Source organism: Ascidiella aspersa, chromosome 4 (genome assembly GCF_963924565.1).
Source record: "Ascidiella aspersa chromosome 4, kaAscAspe10.2, whole genome shotgun sequence".
NCBI lineage: Eukaryota > Metazoa > Chordata > Ascidiacea > Phlebobranchia > Ascidiidae > Ascidiella > Ascidiella aspersa.
Genome location: NC_139450.1, coordinates 15313826 through 15319522, shown reverse-complemented (window position 1 = coordinate 15319522; position 5697 = coordinate 15313826). Strand labels below are relative to the sequence as shown.

General features: G+C 43.4%; 1 pseudogene; it reads right to left on the bottom strand.

The window, feature by feature from the left end:
• Nucleotides 1–4364: 4364 nt before the first annotated feature.
• On the bottom strand, nucleotides 4365–5035 carry LOC146148133 (uncharacterized; annotated as a pseudogene).
• Between the last annotated feature and the right edge of the window lie 662 nt (nucleotides 5036–5697).

The window sequence follows — 5697 nt, the reverse complement described above, 5'->3', positions numbered from 1 at the left end:
CCCACAGGTAACCTTAGCCTACCTTAAATACGGTTATATGCTCAGTGGTCTGTCATAGTTATGCTACAAGCTAAAATATATGCCCTACTGACGTCAAAACGACTTCCTTGTATGAGCGTTTATCCGGTCATGCACGCACGAAACGACCTCAGCAAAATCTCTGCTCGTCTGCAAACACTTGGCAACTTAAATTAATCGCAGTAAGGAAGAAATGCCTGAAAGCCGTACAGCATGAAAGGCATGTGTGGCTGGCAGGCGCACTTGGCTTATAACTAGCTGTTAAACATCATTTATGAGTAGGGCGCGATCGAATACAACACGGTTAGTGCGCTTGAACTCGAGTGGCTTTCGGATGCCAAGCGACAACGTGAATAATGGTCGCATACAAAATCTAAAACCTAAAAAGTTTTTTTTCTAAAATCTAAAAATCGGATTCCAAATTCTACAACAGTTTCGAGTGTAAAGTTTTGCATACCTTGTCTTTACCAGTTAAAACTTTTTTACAATCGATGTATACTACATTGCTACATGTAGATACAAATGACTAATCGGTTGCGTTCGACGTGAATCCTACGCTCTAAAGCAGTTTTATGACGTAGTGCACGCCCACTAGAGTGTGACTAAGTCGTTGCATCTAGTGGTGTAAAAACGCGTAGCGAAACTCCTATAACCTAATATTTTGCATCCTGCGCTACGTACAAGTGTGCTACTTTTATCAAACCTTTGAGCACTGGAGGCAACATGTATTTCGCTGCTATGCATCATTTACCTTAACGGATGGTGGTCGTTTTTCGTACTGGTGAGAGAAGAATTGTTTAGTTTGAGTTGGTAAAATGCACATAAGTCATGCGTCAGGTAATACCGATGATGTTTTGTCACCCACACACATACAGTTAACGCATGCTTTATTTATATCCAAATTCACATGACTACAAATATAGCTAATCGAGGGCATATTATACTTCACATCGCGTTAGGTATTTGGTTTGCAAAAAGTCATAAAAGCAAACTAATTTGTGCATGGCCAAAATACTTCTTCTTAAGTCGAATGTTTTAAATAAATTTTTACAACGTCGCACCGCCAACACAATATATTCCATTCCACTGAGTTCGTAACCTGCTCTATAGGCTAGGAAATAACCAGTGATAAGCGTTTTTGAACATTATTGCTGCAGTATTTAATAAACGCCATGCCTGTCTATGTGATGGCCCATGACTGCCATCCTTTTTTTTTTTTCAAAAAAATTAATATAAACAAAAAATAACAAAAAAAATCAATACAAAATTAATAACAAAACAATATTTGAAAAAAAGAATTAAAAAAAAATTAAACAAAAAAATATAAAAAAAAACATTAAAAAAAAGGTATTAAAAAAAAAAAAAAACTCGACGTGGCCCAGGACGGCCATACCCATATAATACGCATTAGGGTCGGACCATCACTGCCATCATAGAATACTTAAATATAACTGCAATATTCTATTGTGTTCTGTTTAACTTCAAAGCAAGCGCATGTAGGTAATTACCGCAGAGTCTATTGGCCTTCTGGTGGGATTTATAACATTGTGTTAATTTTAGTCTGCATCTGCGTAACTGGTGCGTTACGCGCTGGCGGCCCTCCACGTCGCGGTGGTGTTGCTAGTTTGACCGGCTGGGAATCGTGCACATGAGCTGACTTGAGTCGATCTACGGAGATGCATTCCTACGGGCCTGTGTATGGCGGCGTAAGGGGAGGGCGATGAGTGTCCTTGCGAATAAATACATAATCGGTATTTAGTAATGTTGCAGGCACGGATGTCCGTTGAACCGTATGTCGCGACATGGGTGTTGGCTTCAAGTGACGTACTGCCTCTGAATAGCTGCAAGGCGCTGAGTTTGGTGCAGATGGCGGACCTAGTAAAAGAGTGGGGTGCCGTATACAAGTTCTGCCGACGACGTGTGTAGGTCCTCCTTTGGAGTGGTCATTTTGCCAAGTAGCACCCATGGAAGTTGATCAACCCAGTTGAGTCCGTTAAGGTGAGCCATCAACGCAGACTTAATATGACGATGGAATCTCTCGACGAGTCCATTTGCCTGAGGATGATAAGAAGTAGTGCAAAGAATTTTCACACCGAGAGTGTTAATCATACTTGACCATAGTTGTGAAGTGAACTGGGCGCCACGATCTGATAAAATGTCCGCGGGAACACCGAAGCGACTTACCCAGTTGCTAATAAATGCAGGTGTACAAGCGACGGTCGTTGCGTCTGGGATCGGGATAGCTTCTGGCCAACGTGTAAATCTATCCACCATTGTTAATAGATAGCTGTAACCCTGACAAGAAGGCAGGGGACAGACAATATCTATGTTGACATGATCGAAACGCTTACCTGGATCTGCATACCTTACCAGCGGAGCTCGTACATGTGCCACTTTTGCCTCCTTCTGACAAGAAATGCATCACTTTGGCCACAAAACGACTTGTTTGTGGAGACCGTGCCAAACAAATTTTGAGGATATGATTTACCACGTGGTCCGAATAGACGGGTGCGAAAAGCCATGCATGACGTAAATTTGCGCTGCCAAGATCGTGGTATATTGGGACGAGGATATTCGGTGGACGTGTCACATAATAAAACAACTCTTGACGAGCCGAGCGAAATCTGTTCAATATGTAGGCCAGAAATACCTCTTGTGTAAGCTTCAACTTTCGGACATTATTGTGCCGCTGCTAAAGATGCGTAATCGATGTCAAGCAAATCATCTTGACGAAGATTTATGGACGACAAGCGGGAAAGTGCATCAGTCACGCAGTTGTTTTTACCATTGATATGCTGTACATCCGTAGTAAACTCAGCAATTGCAAAAAGATGTCGTTGTTGCCGTGCAGACCACGGATCCGATGCTTTTGCAAACGCGAAGGTTAAAGGTTTGTGGTCGGTAGATGCTGTAAATCTACGCCCTTCTAAAAAGTACCGAAAATGTCGGACAACCAGGTGAAGGGCAAGTAGCTCCCTGTCGAACGTGTTGCACCTTGTTTCTGGTGGCCGTAAATGACGACTGAAAAATGCTAACGGTTTCCAAACACCATCAATGTACTGTTCAAAAACGCTGCCAATAGCTTTATCCGAAGCATCCACTGTAAGTGCTGTGCGCGCATTGGCCTGAGGATGGGTTAACAAACAAGCATTGGTGAGAGCGTGTTTGGCTGCGGAAAATGCCAATTGAACTGCAGCTGTCCAAAGGTTTCATAACGTTGGCCGCAGACGGTATAAAGCGATGATAAAACTGGATCATTCCCGCAAATTCTTGCAGTCCTTTGATGGTAGATGGTACAGGAAATTGCTTGATGATTTCTACCTTTTGAGGAAGTGGTGCTGCTCCATTCTTGTTAATGTGATGCCCAAGAAAGTCAATTTCTGCGACTCAGAATATGCATTTGTTCGTAACCATAAGACGCTGAAATTCCTGCGCTGCGTTCTTCAGCCCGACAGGCATTCGTATGAATTCAAATAGGCCAAATGGGCTTATGATCTTGAGAATATCTTTCTGTGCCACTGGAACCTGGTGATACCCGCGTACTAGATCAACTTTTGAAAATACATCCGCACCGGACAGGCGGACAGAAAAATCTTGTGCAAAATGAGAAATTGCGTAGCGATCTGGTTCTGTGACTGCGTTAAGTCAATGATAATCGCCACAAGGGCGCCATCCGCCAGACGATTTCGGCACCATATGCAAGGGTGATGACCAACAGCTTTCGGAACGCCGATTAATGCCCATTTCCAACATTTTGCTGAATTTAGCTTTTGCAGTTGCAATTTTTCTGGTGGCGACTTCGTGCTCTCGGACTTTCGTGCTCTCTGAATCGGAGGTCCTGCGGTAAGAATATGATGCTCCACTCCATGTTTCGGTTTGAGAAAAGCTTGGACGGGAAATCTGAGGAAACTCCATGAGAATGTCATTGTAGCGACTTTCAAACTTTGCTACTGTGTAGCCTACAATCCTGGAGGCGCTTGTGACGCCGTGTGCAAGGCGATGCTAGTGAACGACGTAGCAGTTACAAGGCGTCTGTGCAGCAGGTCTACCAATAAAGAGTGCGCTCTGAGGAAATCAGCGCCTAAGAGCGGGCGGGAGACATTTGCTAAAACGAATTTCCAACGAAATGTGCCTGAAGCCAGCTTGAGGGCAACAACACGCGTGCCGTATGTGCGGATAGTGCTTCCATTTGCTGCTACCAAATCAGGCTCTGGTTATTGAGCTCGCCGTTCCTTCGTCGTTGCTGGCAGAACGCTTACTTCAGCACCTGTGTCAACCAGAAATTTGCAGCCTGACGGTTTGTCGTACACATAAAAAAGGTTTTTGCAGCTTGCCGGCCGCCGAAGTTACAAGGGGCGACCGGCTTGATCGTTTCCCTGAAATGTACAGGGTGGGCAGCATTGTCGAGCTATATCTCCAATTAAGCGGCGGTGGTAAAAGCACATCCCTTCACTTTATTTGTGAGGTTTCTGCAACGTTTGACGACGAGATGGCTTTTTTATAGCAGATAGCGACTGTGTTGGAGTGCGTGCCAACCATAAAGTATCTGCACGTTGCGCCAACCGACGAGGGTCCGTGAAATCTTCTGTTGCAAGAACAATGCGCATATCTTGTGGCATTTTTTCTAGAAAAATGTAATAAAAAGTAAACATTTTGTGTGACTTCCAAGCAAACTTAGCATGTCATCCATTAATGCGGATGGCTTGCGGTCTGGCATGTTGATCAGTTTTGCTGCTCTTTCGTGACTGGACATAGAATAAGTAGATAGCAAGCGCCTTTTTAGATCTTCGTACTTGTGATGCTCTTGTTCTTTTTCCAAAAGATCGATAACTCATCGCGCTGCTTCTTGATCTAACGCGGACACGACGTAGTACTTTGTATCATCAGCAGTTATTCGTTTCAGAGCGAATTGTGCTTCGGCCTGCTGAAACCACACGCGCGGGTTTGAAATCCAAAATATTGGTAGCTTTAGCGAAACAGCGTTTTGTTGTAGCACTTCATCATCTGCGTGCTCCATTTTGCTTCTTACGAATATCATTTGTAAGAGTTTGGGGGTCACCCATAAGGCGATGGTAAGTCTTTATTCCAGGTGGGCCGAATCAAAAATAAACACACTAGAACCGGCGATAAAAAGGCACAAGAAAAATAAGAAAAAAGCAAACATAACGCTTCGATAAATCCGGGTCGGTGTAGAGTCGCTACAACTTTATCGATTTCAGACTTAAACGTAATATTATGTCGAAAAGTAAAGGTGTTTTATGAATTATAAAAAAACCCTGTAAACTTCTTAGAAACAGTCCTCTAGGTGTTGAAAACAACGTTATTCTTTGATTCGTGGACAGACGAGGTCCTTTAAGTTTTTTAACTTTATTGACTTTTGCGGGCCCTCACTTATTATAAAGCAGAAAACCATATAGGCGCAACCGACCCACACGTAAGATGGGACGCCTTGAAAGCAGTTGTTCGGGGAGAAAGTATTAGATATGCGACCGAACTAAAACAAAGGCTAAATATTAAGAAAAATGATTTGGAAAAACTGATTAGGGAGACGCGAGACGCTATTTTAAATAATTCTGAAACAGAATTAGGCCCCTTGCTCGAAAATTTGTCCAAACTTAAATCGGAACTTCACCAACTAATGCTGCGCCAAACCACAAGCGCCGTAACGCAAAGTAGGGC